Source organism: Pinus tabuliformis, chromosome Q (genome assembly GCF_031772625.1).
Source record: "Pinus tabuliformis cultivar Carrire ecotype Pingquan chromosome Q, CPIR1, whole genome shotgun sequence".
NCBI classification, from domain to species: domain Eukaryota; kingdom Viridiplantae; phylum Streptophyta; class Pinopsida; order Pinales; family Pinaceae; genus Pinus; species Pinus tabuliformis.
The window spans coordinates 1,051,299,677-1,051,318,226 of record NC_142296.1 but is presented as its reverse complement, the minus strand read 5'-3'; the positions used below and the strand labels follow the sequence as shown (position 1 = coordinate 1,051,318,226).

Genomic DNA, 18,550 nt, shown 5'->3' with positions numbered 1-18,550 from the left:
CCAAAAACCCCCTAGTCTACCATGACACATGATCATTTCGGATGTAGGTGACAGGGAGAAGTGGAAAGGTTGCGATGTGGGATGCTGGCTCTGAGCATTGCTGATGAAAACTACGCAAGAGTCACTAGCTAATGAAGACGGCCAATCTGAGTCGACAATGACGGTCCACGAGGTCTGGCTCGGCCGGAAGGAAAAACTACGCAATTTTTTGGAGGGATAGTACGAGCTGCAAGAAGGCAAGGCAGATAGAATTTGTGCATTTTCAGAAAAATCGAGCAGCTGGGGCTTGACAACAAAATTTGGGCAATTTTTTGGAGGAACAGGTTGGGTTGCATGGAGGATCAGTAGGCAGAAATTGCACAGTTTTTTAGAGGAAGTGGCAGGGAGCCTGGCAGCAAAAACTGTAGAATTACCAAAGGGAACTGGCAGTCATTTGGCCGGGTCATTGGCAGCAGAAAATACGAAATTCCCAAGGGGAACTGGCAGTCAATTGACTAGGTGCTTGGCAGCAAAATCTGCACAATTCTTAGAGGGAATTGGCAGTCTGTTGTTGGTGAGAGAAACTGTACTAAAGCTGGGAGGATGGATTGCTGATCATCTTTGTGGAAATTATGAGCTGAGCGAACTGCTGGGTAGTAGAGGGCCTACTCATGAAAACTGCACAATTTTCTGGATGAGCATCCAGTCGGCTCTTGGGAGGACTGGCTAGAAAAACTGCACAATTTTATGAGGGAGACAACGACGGGCATTGGGTGTCTATTTGGCCTATCTGCGCAATTTTCCTAGCCAACGGAGTGGGCAAGGTCTGCAGCTTCTACGCAAATTTTGAGGGGAATGAGTCTTGGGGTGGCTACCGGGTCAAATCCTTCGATCGACCAACTTGAAGGCTGATTGATATGCTTACCGGAAGCACAACTTGAAATGACTTACTTGATGCTTCTACGCTGTTCTGGATGACAGTCGATCAATTCGATGGCGGGGTGATGGTCTGGGTGTCAGAGGGGAGTTCGGTCATCGAAACTTCAGAAAAATGACTAAGTGTGTGAATGCGTGAAAGATGCACATGTGATCTTGCAAACACACACCAACATGATTTGACGACAAGACGACCCAAACCATCTAGACACACATGCTCAACATGACTGACCGACGGTGTGAGCGATATGCGCGACACTTGTGATTGATCATTGATCAACCGTGACAATGATTGTGTGACAGTGAGTGTGACTTCGTGTGTGAGTGTGACAGATGATTTCATAGAGAACACAACATGTACTCACGAAGCGAAGACCTTGAGCATGACCAGAACATGGTCGCAAGTATAACTTTTATACCGACATGCAAAAACTTGGATGAAATGAACAATCAAGGCAAATGCAAAGACTCACACGGGCTCATAGAGTGAAGCCGAGTGTGCGCAGTCATCAAGTGAAACTCTTAAGGGAGGCTCTGAAATTGGGTGTAGGCCAAAATTTTGGAGGGTGGTTGTAGCCACTACAACACTTCCTTATCCACATTCTACATTAACTTGAAATCATTTTAATAATTTCTCTCTTTTTATCAAACATTTACAAAATCATATAAACCTAACCCAATTGAATGAATTTTTGGTTAGATCCTAATCTGACTCCTAAAATATTCTAAAACCCTTCATTTTCTCAGCTAAATCCTAATTCACACCCAAATTAAGCCTTCTAGACTTATGATTCACTTTCACAAAATATTCCATTTAAAATACAATATATTTTCTTAGAAAAATATGAATTTTCCTCCTAAGTGAATACCCCTTCTTTAACGAAACAAAATACTTCCTTGGAGAACTAATTCTCCTGCATGATGATGATATTTACTAAAATATGAAATTGTTTTGCAGCTCAGATTCACCAATAGAAGCAATGTAGTCTGGCAGCAGGAGAAGAATTGCGGTGGCTCAAGGAAGTTGAGATTATAGCAGGTTTGAAATTGTTCTTGGATTTCACTATATTAATTAGGGCGATGGATATATCATTTTTCTTCTACTTGAACCCTAATAGAAATCTTATTATCTTCTGTGGCGTGTTCTACCTAATCACCAATAGTTGATTCTATGAGTAACTCCTATTCAACAATAAATTATTTCTTCTATAATAGCGGACCCAATAGTATAATTATATACTAATAGCAATATCATCTATCAATTTAGTATCAGTTGTAACAATACATTAAGTATGAGATCTAATAAGCTATATAGTATATCCAATAAGTTTTTTGGTAGATCCATTGAGTTGTATGAATATTTTAGGAGTATCAGTAATGAACTCATCAATTGCAAGTTGTAGAGGTGACACCATAGAAACATGTTTAGATATTGATTCCATAGAAATAGGTTTGGGTATTTCCTTTGTATCAATCCTTCCTCTTATAGGGTCACTTTTATCGGTCACGAAAGGTGACCAAGAACATTTATCAAGAACTTAGACAAGAGTGAACATCCCTTTATGATATTTTTCTCTAAATTTTTCCTAAGGACCTTCAATTTTTGTCTTGACTCCTTATTTTCCTTCCTCAACATAGAATTTTGCCTTTCAAAATTATAATAGGAAGGTTTCATAAATATTTACCTTGTAAGAGTATCAACATCCTTTTCTTTACTTTTTTTACTAGTTCCATAGCAATGTCTTCAAAAGTTTCTATGGAAAAAAATTCTTTTTTTTGTAAAGTTTTGTAAAGGAATTTCAGTAGTCAGTCTTTGACTAGTCTTGATGCATTTGTAGCAACTTATTCTTCAATAAGTGAAACTGATTCTAAAACAACTTATTCTTCAATAGGTGAAACTGATTCTAAAACAACTACTACTTTCATATCAACTTGTTTTACAAAAACTTCTTGTGGGGTAGTATTCAATGTCTCATGAGAAGTTTCTATAACAATTTCCCCTACTATTGTTTTTTGTTTAACAATAGTAAGATTTTCTTATGTTGGTTCTTGTTTAACAACATCCATTTCTTCTCCCTTGTAGACCATATTGTTGGATTGAATAGAAGAAACCCTTGTGAATGATTCTTGTGTAGTAGCAATACAACTTACTAGTGCTAGATTTTTTGTAGCATAGCAATATTGTCCTAAGGACCTGCCACATTTGCTACACCATTGAATCTTGTCATCTTTTTCTTTGGAATTCTAATTAAAATCCCAACTTTTATGGATCTTTCTCTTTTTCTTGTGGATGAATTCACTCCTATATCAATAGGGACTTCTTCAACAATAGAGCATGGCTGAATTTCTTCGCTTGGGGGGAATTCACTAGTGGTTTAGCATCCTTTTTAATATAAATATAACTTGAGGGTTGTACTTCTTTCTCAGGTTGATCAACAATATGCTGATGTTTCTTAGCACCTTCTTCCTCTTATTTTTCTTGTGCCTCTTCTTGTTGGTGTTCATCTACTACTTCTTCTTTTTGTTCCTTTACCTCAACCATATATTATCTTTGAATTTGAGGAGCTCCTTATAAGAAAGCTTCCCAAGACTTATTTTTCCTAGTTGAGGCATCCAAAATAAATAGTTTAATCGTCTCGTGAAGAGTGACACTTAAGTCAATATTTCTCATATCTCTGACGTTTTGTGTTGCCAACTATGGACTCTTCAACAAAAAGTAGGGAATATTGATTAGCTGTTGGAGATGTAGGTGTGAGAAAATTTAAAATGATAGATAACAACAACCTATGTCATTATTCATAGGTTAAATATTTTTTCACAAAATATGCTACAATTGGCCATGGTTGGTGTTGTCACTCACTGGAAAATTTGTTTTCAGCTATCCAAATTATAAAAGATCAGAAGATATTTCAGCCATATTCCAAGCCACAAAATCCCTCAAAGCTAAATCGAAACTCCTCCAATGGATAGTGATCAGAATTAGCTTTCCAATGGTATATTGAACTCCTCAAATCGACTCCAGAATCAAAAGTTAGAGCATATTGAAGTTACCCTTGAAAAACCAAAAGACAAGGAGAAAAACCCGGATCCTACATATCAGATTTTTTTAAGCAGTGCTAGTGGAGGTCAAAGAATATCAGTGATCTCTGATCATCGACATCAGAAATCGGAGATTAGAGGTCCAAGGCCTAGGGTTTATCGCATTATCATAGAATATCAGCGATACCGGAGATCGGCGATCAGAGCTGCATGGTCATATCGGTGTTCGGGGCATATGGCACATAATATATCGGAAATCACATATCGGAGAATGTTACGACATGAAATTGCTGCAAAGCAGAGAAAGTTAAAATATGGAAAATGCTAATAATGTTAAAGTGCTGAGAATGCCTCAAAATATTTAACAAAGGAAATCAGTCACAAAACAAGAAGAGGGTTGACCTTTTCTCTCTCCTCGAGGGGGCCACGTGGCTGAACATCATTGGATTTGATACATGACACTTGGCACCACATGGTTGGTTTTGATAAGGGACATAGGGTAACTGACATTAGCATGGTGTGGTTGTATGGTAGAAACATGGCAGGAAAATTCAGTGTTTTGAGGGATCATAAGGGGCCAAAACAGGGAAACATGTGTAACCACTCACAAGGTGACATGTGGCATACAAAGATGTCACATTGGCGATTGGTGATCGAACGATGAGAATTGTTTCTCCTAGTGAAACCTTCGATTTCAATTCACTGATAAAGGGGCTTTGACACAAGGGCTGGCCTGCAGTCGTATAAAGAACCATAGAACCAAGGGTTAAGTAGAAAATGTGATATTTGTTCGACGATTGGTGAAGTGAAGTGTTGTGCGCCAAATTTAGATCGTCGAGTGGAATTGGCCAATAAGGGAGCTCCAATATGGGGGTTTGCTCACAATTGTAAAAATATTAAAGGAGGAAAGGCAAGGGGCTAAGAACCGAGGGTGATCCCGCATATCGGCGATCGCAAGTTCTAGATGGTGCAACATCACGCAATGTTAGGAAATCGTCAATTGTGATATCCTGATACCATGGGCCCAAAGCGGTGTGGACATGTGGCATAAGGCAGAGTTGGAGACCGAGCACTAAAGGGCTATTGCAATTGGATATTGCAAGCACATCATAGCTCCAATGTAAAAGGCCTGACTAGAAACCTTTGATATATTGGGCTATTGCAAGGTCGCTAGAGAAACTCAAAGGAATTGGGCGTTAATATATTTACAAAGGAAAAAGTCCCCCTCGACAAAAAAAGAGGGCCCTAGGACCTTAGGGATAAGCACCCGGTCATAGACCCCAAGCATATGATGAAGAATTACTAAGAGGGATAAAAGAGAAAGGGACCTAAAGGGATCGAAGTTCGTTGTTTCATAGAGATTATTGCGTGTAAATATTACGACTGGCATAATCCCTGATATTACACTGTGGTTGTTTTATGAGGCATGTTATGTTCCGATAGCATAGTACATGACCTTTAAATATGTAATGGATAGGAATCCGAGATATCTAATCGATATATAGGAACTCAGGAAGTCTTAATGGCTCAGCATGGAGCTCCACTCAGTCATACTAAGGAAGGATAGCTAGGTTGACCTCCACTTCCTTTCTATGGAAGGTAACCACAATTAATCTCTTCTAGCTCCATAGAGTGGGGAAAATCAGACACTTAAGGTGCAAATGAACGAAACTAGCCAAGCAACAAGAGAGGCACATTGAATCAGAGACATAGCCTGAGTAGAGGTCGTAACAGTTACGACAGAGAGATATTTTCCTCACCATCATTCATATTTCCTTTTTTCTTTATTCTGTATTTCTGTATATTTTCAAGAAATGAATCAAATCCTTTAGAATCATTTTGATGGCAAAGATATCACACACCGAGACAACTAGTGTAATACACAGTTGGAGATTAGGCCCAGATATTTTGTAACCATTTCAAAAAGCTCTCCCTCTCCTTATAAAAGGGAGGAAGAAACACTTGGAATAGGTTATGGAATTCTGCACTCGAGGGGTCCAAATTATGTGATTCCACTTTCAGTTTTATTTTCCTGTTCATGAGGGACTTGAGATGTATATTGCTAAATGTAATAGACTAGTGGATGGGACTCATTTTGAGGATTAATGAAACTCTTTGGCGATTCCAATCATGACAATGCACAGTATGTTTCCTTCTTCGTATATTGGACTTGATGTATGCTTTTCTTTCTTCAAAATAGTGTAATGAAGCTATTGGTTTCTCTTTGATTCATGGATGTATCTAGGCTACTAAATAGTGAATAATACTTGTGTATAAGAAAAATTTACTTGTATTAGTTTATAACATGCAGTACCTGTATGAGCATATATTTACTTCTGTTCTTTAGTGGTAAATGTATCCATGAGGCATAGAGCACAAGACATTAATTTGCGCTCCACGCTTTCTGCTCTTTCATCTCCTCCCTCTCCATATTTCTGTCAGAACATCGTTGCTTAGGATTTTGTATTGTAACCAACCATATGCACCGAATTCTATCCTTTCTTTCCTCCTCTTCATATTACTACAACCAATATTAAAACTACCTGTTGTGTGTCGGCCACCATAACGAGACATTTCTCTTTGATATTGGCCAAATTTACTCCCTAAGCATCGGGATCCATGTATTGGCTTGAGTTTACCTTGATGAAGGCCTATTGAACCAACCCCCCTTTGTTATATTTTCAAACTACGTGACAATTGGAGTGCAACATAAAGCCCCATTGATAATATTACAAAACACTCCTCTCTATATGATGTCCTAGGCACTGTTCTACAATCAACCTAGAGGCTATCTCTAGGAAGCTTTCATATCCCCTGAAGCACTTATGCTACAGGTGCTAGAAAAAGCAACAACAAGTGGCATAGGGAAATATGCTTCACACCTTTTTTCCCATTCTCAACTATTTCATAACCCACCAAGAAGTTAATCCAATCATCGTACAACATAACCTTTCTATGGAACTGCCTTTCCATGTTTATGGTAAACCAGTTAATCTAGAAACGAGTTCTTCAATCACTTTCACATGAATCTTGTGCATAATGACTAAGAAAAAATAGAAACTTTGTGAAATATCAAGAGTAATAGAGGAATCAAACCCTTGCAACTACTTAAAATATGTTATCTAGCTTGCATTTCAAAAAAATTGGTATACCTTCAAATTGTTTTGAAATTGGGCTAGGATACAGGTTGATACCTCACTACAATGCCTCCCATCATGAAGAGTAGTAACGTTTAGTAGAAAAAAAAAAAGAGTAATAGAAATAACTATCCTAGGGTAATAGTAAGTAATAGCAAGCACTGTCCAGGGGATGTAGCAGGTGAAAAATTTCTCAAAATAATAACATAAACCATGTACACAATGTTCAATTGGTAAGGATGACACCATTTGGCCTTCCAAATTAGAAATACAAGGGAAAAATTGGATCCATAGCTACTAAAAAATTGGATTTGTAGCTACTAAAAAAATGAACTGATTAGCCATATCAAATAGGATCCATAGCAAGAATGGTTTACAACAAATTATGAAACTAGATCTATAGCAATCAATGAAGTGGACTTCACCTGATTTTGCAGTAATGGTGAAATCTAGTTCTGTAGTAATTGGTGAAATATGGTTTTGCAGCAAATAGTGAAATTCAATTTTGCAACAAAATGGTGAAATTAGGTTCTATAGAAAAAAATGAAATCAGGTTTTGCAACAAACAATGCAATTAGGTTTTGTAGCAAAAGGTGAAATTAAGTTCTACAATACATGGTGAAATTAGTAAGACCTAGAATAAATTCGAGTGCCTCTCCTTGAGATATGCTCCTCCTCCTAGAATAGAATTACTTGTGCAAAAGGAACCTATAACAATTTTTGCTAAACTTTCCTATAATTTTGTCAATGTTTGAGTCAATAAATCAACTCTTAGGGCCTAATATTTTTCTTAAGGAACTATTAATCTTAGGGCCTAATTTTTTCAATTTGGACATTAAAAAAGTCTCAAAGAAGTTTCCAATGCAAACTGAAGATGTACCTCAATAAATGCAAAATAATGTTAGTATATTGGAGAAAATCACCAATGTTTCTCATGAAATGGATCTCCATATATAAGAGTTTAGATGGATTTTTCAATATTATGGTACTTAATAGGGTTTGCAGATTTGAGATATGTATTTATATAGAGGAGAAAAGACATGGAACATAAATCCCCTATTTCAATGGGTAATGATTTCAACATTTTCCTTAAATCTCGTAGGAGTTTCATCAAACAAAGTTGCTAGTCTTGGACTTGGTTCTATTCAAGTGTTCTTGTTTGGTGATTTGTTACTTACATGATTTCAATTATAATATTTTCAATATCGAATCAACATTTTTGTGATAAGGCTTTAGGTTTTAACTTGATGGTTGTTATACCAGTTGTCAAGACTGCTTTCACTACATGGTTGATGGACAAAGCTGGAAGATGGCTCGTCCTCATGATATGTTATCTGCTGCTGCCAAGGATGTATTTCTTTCACGACCATTACCTTTTTTGTATGAATTGAATTCAATCATAGTAATTCACATGAGATTGTTTCAATTCTACTGATCTCAACTAGGGAAATGAATATATTCCTTTTTCTTGTTGGTCTTGCATTATTCTTTGAGGTAATATCCCTAAAATATTTGTTACTTCCTGAGACAATTAGTGAAAGCATTCATCTATTTGTGGTGTGGAAGCAAGAGTATTTGGCTTCTATTTGGCATCAAATTATCATCCAAATGTCTTCTGGGACAACAAGATTGGGCTGAGATTCAGGGAGACTAGGTAAGGGTTTTTGTGCTCATATTTGATGTAGCGGCCCATCTTGAGAACCTTCTTGTGGCAACTCAATTGTTGTAGGGTTAAATAAACTCGGTTGTTGTAGGGTTAAATCCTCGACAATGTACTCTCTTGAGGTTCGATCTGAGGTGAATTCATCCTTATATGATAGCGAAAGGCTAGAATTAGCCATATTATGGAAATAGATACCTCAGAAGGACATTTGATGGTAAAATCTCACACTAAGGGTCAAATTAGAGTTTTGTTGAGAGAAACTAGTTTGTCTTTTGTGGTCGCTAAACCCTCCTGAGGCCTGGTATGGGTAGCTAGGGTCTGTTTTGGGCAACATGGGATGATTAAAGAGTAGTGTCATAACCTATGTAACTTTCTCAAAGGAGTTCTGTGGAAGAATCTTGAGACTGGGGCATGATCTAAGCATCAATCACCTCTATGTGGATTTGTGGCAACGAGAGAATTCTAAGGTGTGTTTGCAGCAAGCATTTATGACTTATCTTACATCCCATTGTTAGAGACATTTCCTAATGTTGGGCTTCACTATTAAGTTTCAATGCAGTTTAGATTGAAATATGTTTTAATATGTTATGCATTATGAGGTTACCCATTGTAATGAATACCACTTCCCCACATTTTGAAATAAATTTTTTAATCGAGTCATCTGGATATTTATGTCATAGTTTGTAGGAGAGTCGAGAAGTTAACAATCATCTAGAAGTTTATCATTTACATGCAGATGAGTCTAGAAGTAGTAACCTATCCTTCATTTATAATCATCTGGCTTTGGGTTTTGAAAATCTCCTTAAGGAGACTAGTGTGGGAAAAACCCCTTTTTGATTGTATGTTCTTACTCTTCATTGTCATCTTTATTCTTGGATGCATTAATATGTTAAATTTTTCATTTTCATAATTATATGTTATTGTATATTCTATTTATTGACTTCTTTTGGATTCATGCTTAATGATTATATTCTACTGTTTTCCAACTTAGTATTCTTTTATTGAAACTCTCTGACCTTGCCCCAAATATTTCTCTTTAAGGTCCAACCATTAAGTTGCTTGTCTTTCTTTGTACAAAACTACAGTGTGTTTTCTGATTGACCTACTAGTCATACACTCTTAGTTTTATCCATTAAAACATACGTTCTCTAGTGTAAAATGTTGTAGCTACTTTGTTCATGCCACTTCCCATCTTTTTGAAGCCTTTCACACTTTTGAACTAAAATCCAAACTTTATGAGTTTTGTTGTGGTGCATTTTCCTTTTACGACTAAGAGATGTTAAGATACTGTGAAATTTTTAAGACTTTATATTTCTAATTTTTCTTTATGCATTTTCAGGGGGATTTTCCTCTCAGATTGTCATTTTAGATTTTAATTGATCCGAGTTTTTTATTGGTTGTGAAGGAAAGTCTTATGATATTCAGTATGGAAGTGGTACAATCTTTGGATATTTGCCTCAAGATGATGCCATAGTAGGGGACCTTATTGTGAAATACTAGGTTGGAAATTTTGTTATATCAAAAATATCCAACAATTTAAGCTTTGTTTTTTTGTCACCAGAGTGCTTTGAAAGTTATATTGTCATTTTCTAGCATAGGTTTTTACTGAGACAACATGTGAGCCAAGTCTAACATTCTTACTACCCAATTTTAATGGTTTCCTTGGGCTTGGATTTCAAGAAATTGTAGTTGAAAAAGTTTTCCAGTCTAGTGAGTATCTTCTTTGAGTGCAATCATGAACTAGCTTAGGTTCACCTTCCAAAATGTGTAATTTTTTTCTTTTCATTTGCTTGGAATTTTTTTAAAATGAAGGAAACTTTCATTACTATATAGGAATAGTTTGGACAGATGTACAATGGGGACTTTAAAATACTTCATATGACCTTACTCAAATGGGACTGAAGAAGCTTCCCATTTTTAAAACTGTCCATAACTTCACAATTTCAAAACCTAACTAAGGCTTTCAAATGTATTGGATTTTTCTCTGAGTAAACAAGTTCTAACAAATTTTTTCGTGTGAAAATTAGTAGGAGTTAGATTCCTGTTGTCCATGTAAAATATAAATCTAAAGCTCAAATATCAATAGTCACTTTGTGCTATGAATTTGATAGTAGGAACAAAAAGAAAATTAAAAAATAAATGGTCATTTATGGGCCTAATTTTCTGATCGGTGACATGGAACTCTCTGAAATTGACTTTAAATCTATGTTGGAGGAATGATTTGTTTCCCATCGCTGTTAAGATCGTTGATGCTAATATTGGCAAAGTATGTACTTAGTCATGAAGTGAATCTACAAACATCACTTTGATGTAGTGTGTGGGAGAATAAGTGTTTATGACTCCTTTCCGCCGTGGAAACTTTCCACAGTCTATTGTATTGGGATTGAAAGCCACATTGCATGTAATTTTCGACATTAGTTATCATCTCCAAACAGTGTCCCAATTCCAAGTATCAAACAAAATTTCCTGCTTGGGGGTCGAGACATAATCAATATATTTCTCCTATCTCTTTGTGTTATGAATATTTTCTTTTGTAATTCCAGTCATTATATCTTATACAACCCATTACATGTCCACATTTTTCATGAGAAGCCCCATTCTCTTGAATCATGATGTCTTGAAAAATCCCTCGCATTGGATTTGAACCCCCACAATTGAGCTACTTCTTACACTAATTGGATCCTCTTTTGTCATGACTGGAACTCCACTTTGTTGCATCATGACTAATATCTATGAGATATGTAGCGAAGTGGTGCATTGTGATGTGTCTTCTGTGTAGCCCCTCTACCATCCTATATTTCCTTACTTATTTTTGAGGTCCCAATCTTGTTCTTTGTTTCTCAACCAGGGAGAACCACTGAGGATTATTTTTCTTCATTGTAATATGCTGCTTATTTCCTCACTGACCAAGTTTTGGATCATTTGGGATGGTTCAACTTAAACCTTTCGAGATCCTCCCCAAAATGGTTCAGATCTCCAATTGTCTTTAACACCAAAGTAGAATTTTTTATCCTAGATTTCTTTCTTCATTAATATTTTCAAGGGCCTCCCATGTTGGCTATATATATAGAGATAATCAAAGTTAAACTAGTAGATAGCACAGAGAAGCCTTATATTTGGAATATACTATTATTTTGATAAAGCTAACATTTCACAAGTACCAGGCCTGTCTTATATAACTAGTCAATACTGAGTCCTTTTGTTGGCTTTTGAAGGATATCATTTGTTGCTATAACAATTTAGGGGAATTTACTCTGCAATATATATATGTATATATATATATATATATATATATATATATTGGATGAAACACTCTTTCTTCTTGGAACGGGTATAACAACCAAGGCCTTGTCAAAGAACCAGTCTTTTCATTTTGGATGAACAAGAATGCGGATGAGGTCGCTGGAGGAGAGATAGCCTTTGGTGGTGTAGATCCTAAACACTTCAAGGGTGAACATCAATGTTCACCAGTTACTTGAAAGGTTTACTGACATGTATGTTATAGAATCATGTTATTTTTCCATGTTTAATATTGACTTTAGTTAAGGTTAACTACATGCATATCATGTTCTTGGTATGCATTATAGTTACTGGTAGGTACATTATGGGGTTATTCTACTCTTCTAACTTGATGTTGTTATTTCTTTTAGTTTTATATGGGAGAAATCCTCATTGGAAATCAATCAAAAAGTGTGCATGAAGTGCTTCATCTTATTAAATAGATTAAATGATCACTTCTTATGGAACCTTATGAAAATATTGAAGGAATTTTATGAACATTTAACTACAGGTTTTTGTGTTAGACGCTGTGTTGCAATTACAGAATTTGGAACTTCTTTGCTAGTTGGCTATTGGTAAATCCTACAAAAATTTGATCTTTTTAAGTTGTTATATACAAGTTAGTGGGCTCATCTAGGTGTGTGCACCAAAAATATTATAAAATTCACAGAGTTGTGGCACATTTTATGTTGCTTGTGCATTCATAAGTGACAAGTTAATGCTTAATAATGCTTATTTGATGTAGTATCTTTGTAGTATGAAAGATAAATAGTTAAAATTGATTTCAAGAATTTTCTCATGTTTGAGTTCCAAGGAATTTTTATATATTATTATTACATTATTTAAGCCAAGTATTTCTATCTATTTTTGTAATTTTCTATACAAGGTAGGCTCTTTACATCATTTGTTTCTCTTATGTGTTGTTTTGATAAAATTTTGCCCTATATTCTATGGTTTATGGATTGTGTTTTGATTTGTACTTAACTTCCTAATATTCTATAATTGTGATGTGAAAGTAGTCTGGGTGTTCATGTTCGTGAATATTATTTCATTAACATTGTTTATTATATTTTTCTATAATCTTTGAAAATTTGGTTGAGAAGAGTTTTTGTAAATTGTCTCACATGTAGGTCATTATAACACAAACCAATAATGCTATCGGTGCCCCGAGTATTTTCAACCATGAATGAAAATAATAGTATCAAAATATGGGGATGTGATTATGGAGTTCTTGATGGCACAGGTCTATCTTTGATTTATCAAAGGATATAGGAATTATTCTCAGAAAATGTCACATGTAAGATTTCACTTTAAATATGAATACCTTTGGCCTGAAGGCAAGTGGATCTATGTCATTAGGTAGGTTGGATTTCTTTTGGAGACCTCGGCCGACTAATGAATTTATGGATTTATTTTGCAGACCTCAGCCAACTAAAGAATTTCTTCTGCCACCGCCTAAAATGAATTGCATTGTTTACAGAAAAATCCTCGAAATATTCGCTCATAGATTGGATTGTGCTTTTATGATGGTGCAAGAGATGTTAGGCGAGATTCTTTTTATTTTGATTTTGTTGAAATTATTGTATACATTCCAACTATGTAGTCACCAATATTTTTTTGGAATTATGTGCATTTAAATCCCCCTTATTAAGATTTATTTATGATGTTGAAAATTGTTGGTCTCTGCAACACAAGAATAGCTAGTGTCTTAGAAGAAACCCATGAAAAAGATACATTCTCGAGAATCAGTGATGGTATGTTCACTTCTTGATAGATGGAATTTGTGTGGGTGCATAACCAAACTGCTCGAAACTAGATTAAGAAGCAAATTATGGCCTATTTGAATCAAGTAATGAGAGTTACTCATCCTTTGTGATGAATATTTTTATTTTGCATGGATGTTGAGATTTGTTTTAGCAGCAGTTATTTTAATACCAGTGCTTATGATTCTTGAATGTAATGTTTAGCTCTATGAACAATTGTCGAGCCCTAATGGAGAATCAGTTGTTGACTGTGATCAAATATCAAGCATGCCAACTGTTTCATTTTCAATTAGAAATAAAACGTGTAGTCTCACACTAGATCAGGTTTAGTTTATTCCCAAATAGGAAAATGTTTTTTGTTGTATGACTATGACTCACTCTGCAGTATTCATGTATTTTCTATCATCTATAGTTTGTCATTGTAAGAAATTAGTTCGTTGGGACTCAAGCATTGTAGGAAAATGTTGAAGAAAGGCATTTATGTTAGAATTGTGCATCTGAATCTTGTAGTAAACAAAGTTACAATTATGGCATTCTTTTTAAAGAGAACTTAATTTTAGCTTTTGTTTTTGGTTTTATACTTTGATTCCTAAATTTACATTGAACTTTCTTGAATTATAAACAAGCATATCCAAAAATCATGGTAAACAATTTAAATCTTCCAATGAAATACCAAGCTTCACATTTTTTGGGTTGTGTTTTATGGGTATTATCATAATATGACATGTCTCTTTTTCACAACCAGTAACAACTGCAAAAGTTGCCACTAGTTGTGCTTTTGTATCTATATTATAGCTCGTCTTTCGAATTTTGAATATTGTGAGATTGTTCATTTGATACATCCTTTTGAGATGAACACATAAGTTTATAATTTCAAATGTCAATTCTCTCTTTTTGTGATTGTAAGTTGGTAAACTAATAATCTTCGACCACTTGCTCCATCTCTCCCTCTAAAGAAAAATATATTGCCTAAGGGGCCATTTGTATTTTCATTTGTGACTAGAATGACTTCCTACTATAATTAAAACTTAGGAATCCATTCACTAACTTAGGAATAAAAAGATGAGCCTTGCCTTTTGAAATGATAACCATGTCAAAGAATATTAAACCTTTTCTTTTCTGTTGTTCCCATCTGGAAAGATTTGGGTTATTTGACCAATTGAATTACCATGCACTTCTATATTTTCCATGTCATTTTTCTTCCCTTTATAGTATAGCTTTGGAGTTGTCTCATCTCAAGACCACTATTTCCTTTAATAAACAATAAAAAAACCTTTTCCTTGGTGTGAGTGATGTATATACATAAATCCTATGTGCTATTTTGGATATTTTCTGCACCCTTGAATCTTGAATGTAAAGCTAGATTTCTCTTGAATATCATAAGTAAATCTGTAATTTCTCCTTTCCATTCAAAAAGGAGAATATATTTATAGCTAATGGCTTTGATGCTACTCTAGTGGTAGTGTTGGAAAATAATTGTTTTTTATGCTATTCTTATTTTGGTTGCAATACATTCTTAAAGTTGGCGAAGGTTCTATAACGCAGTGTGTAAGTAGTTTTATGGTTTTGGATGTCCATCTACCGTTGATCCCTATATGGTATGTTACACAACTGGTTCTATATTGTTTATGATATGTCAAGGACATTTTTAGAACTTGATTCCAATTTCAATTCAAACTTTTTAAAAGTATGTTTCTTAGTTGAGTTATCACGTTGCAGGATTCTTGGGGATATTTTCATGGGCATGTACCACACAATGTTTGGTTGTGGAAACTTTAGAGTGGGATTTAGTAAATTTGTTTGAAGATAGGAATATCATCTTATATAGAGTGATATTGCAATATTTTTATTACTTTCTCTCATGTGAAATGTAGCATGGAACCACACATCTTACTTCAAGAATTCTTTCTTTCAGTGCCCTTTGTTGATATATATTCTCTTGTATAGAGAAGCTTAGTCTCTATAAAGACTATTGAAATATTTTTAAGTACAAGAAAGATTAATATATATAGTTGAAATTTACTTGGAAATATTTTGCTTGAATCTAGACATTGAAACATTTCAAAATTTGATAGAATATGTTTTAATTCTAATTTGTATAATATAAACCAAATTATGTTCTAAGAGATGTTTGATTAAAATTTATTTCTTGCAAACTAATGCTAATAAGTAGAATTTGTTGCTTGTCTACTTCTACTCTGCCTCTATGTAATCATCTCTTTTTGGGGTTTTCTTCCATCATGGTTTTGTGAGATGTAGGAAAGAAAAAAGGTCATGATTATGAAGATGTCAGTATTGAATATGTTGGGGATAATGCAAACGAGGACCGAGCTTGTGTAAGCGGGGAGGTGGATGATTTATATGATGTGCTTGAAAAGCTATTGTCAAAGTAGCAAGAATCAGAGGCAACTCAAGCACACTATCACCATGATGCTCACATTCCCATCTTTTCTCTGGGGTAAATATACATGTTATTTATATGTATTAATATTTTTTTCTAGCAATTATCATTTTTTATTGTGCTTTGAAGTTATAGAATTTTAGTATGGAGGGTTATGAGATAATGATCTTCACTGAGTTACGGCTTTTTTTGTGTTGTGTACAACTAAGGTTGATGCATTCTTAAAGTGCTTGCATAGATGGTGCAGAGATGCTAATGTCCTAGTTGAGCATTTTTGGGTTCATAGTAACTCTCTAAACCTTTCTTTTTGCATAATCTTTTGATATGAAAAAAATGATATTTCATAGAATTTCAATATAAACTGCTCATAGAATGCATTTTCTTTTTCATTGTGTTCAGTGAAGCTTGGGGGAAGCATGTTTAAAACAATATGGGGAAAGTTGAGCTTGGGGACCAAAATAGTAGCTCAAGGTGGAGTTGACAAAATGTTTAAGTTGAGCTTCAATGTTGGTCCAACATAGAAGCTCTTGAAAACTTTATCTTGTTACTTGTCAACCAACAGTGGCACTATGGAAGGTCTACTATTCATATCAATAGAAAAGGCCACTTTTTGCAGTGACTGTCCACTCTCTTTCACATATTCTCAAGGAAGGAATGCCTGCAGATACTACAAGGTAATACATACATTATCACATTAATTCCAGACTAATGTTTGTGAATTCAACTTTATTTTAATGTTTCCTTTTTATTGGGTGTATTACAGTAGCCCTTTCCTAGGTTTCCAAAATAAATCTTTTACATGTTTCCAAAAAATATTTTTTATGAAGCTTGCATTTCTTGAGTATTTTTGTTAAACATAAATTCCTTCAATAATCAAAGATCTATAACTGATATTTGATTTATTGGATTGGATATTGTAGGTGGCTATACCTCTTGGAAGAGTGAGATCAGTGAACCCATGTGAGAATGTGAACAAGCCTTTAGAGAAATATATACAAATCCAGATTGTAGATAATCATGAATTCTGGTTCATGGGTTTCTTTCCTTATTTTCTGCAAACATATTCATAAATATTATCATGCAAATGCTTCGTTAGTTTCACAATCTTGATTTGCAGACAGATTAACTTGGAACTTGGATTTCAGAAAACCATACATCTGCTTGTTTATGTTCACGATAAGGTGTATCTTTTACTCACTATTTTGTTTTTCTCCCTACACTTTTTCATGTGAAACTTGCTTTGAAATCAATGCTAAAATCAAGAAGAGAGGATATTCTACATTTTTCACACATTATTTTTAGAAAGGCACCTAAAAATAGTGAGGGAAAAAAATATTGTATATCTAGTTGATCATATTGTACATAATGTGCATTTCTCTTCATGTTTTTGTTGTGATGCAATGTATATGGCATTGTTCTACTCATAAATGTGCTCTAACATATCACTGAATTATGGTTATGTTGCTCATGGTTCTTTGAATGGAACGAAATGGGTCTATTTCCCACAAAATTATTGTACATACATCTAGTTTTTGATCTTGCACCTAGTAATTTTTAGAAAGACACCAAAAAATATTGTACATCTAGTTGATCAGATTGTCCATAATGTAAATTTATTTTCATTTTTTTTCTATGATGCAATGTATATGGCATTGTTATACTCTTAAATGTTCTCTAACATATCACTAAATTTTGGTTATGCTGCTCATGGTTTTTTAAATGAAATGAAATGGGTCTATTTCCCACCAATGGTCTCTATGTCCTTGCATTTCTCTTTGCTTCCCTCAATTTCCTCTATTATTATATTTGAGTAAGAATGTGTTGCTTTTAGTCTTGTTGCAATGCTCTTTTTGCATCCACACTTTTTCTAGTGTCTCAAAAGACAATATGCTCTAGTTTGCTAGAATCTATGTCCATTTACTTCTGTCATCTCCTTGCATTTTCATTGAGAGTCACCATTATTGATGTCCAAACAATGTTTGAGAATTAGAGGATACATGTGACACCAATGATGGTAAACAACATGGCAACACAAGGAACTTGATGACATGAACACTAATGATATTATGTGGTGCAAAAAATAAATTATTGTCTCTGTAAGCACTATTGGTACATGTGAAAGAGCATCAGATGGACCCACTATAACCAAACTCACTGATATGAGTCATTACTTTACTTTTTTTAAAAGAGATACTTTGTTTACTATGGAGTTATTGTTTCTCTTTATAGTCAACACATTAAAGAGATCCTTCCTGAACTCAAAGGTTACTTCTTAGATGCTACTTAAAGACTTACCTGGAAACACCATATTAATTATTTAAGTGGGATAAATACTAAGAGGACAAACCCTTTA

At 34.7% G+C, this 18,550-nt stretch overlaps 2 pseudogenes; both read left to right on the top strand.

The window, feature by feature from the left end:
- The first annotated feature begins 953 nt into the window (after positions 1–953).
- Positions 954–15,600, top strand: LOC149223110 (aspartic proteinase-like; annotated as a pseudogene).
- Positions 15,601–16,160: 560 nt separating this feature from the next.
- On the top strand, positions 16,161–17,267 carry LOC149223109 (GEM-like protein 5; annotated as a pseudogene).
- Positions 17,268–18,550: the final 1,283 nt, after the last annotated feature.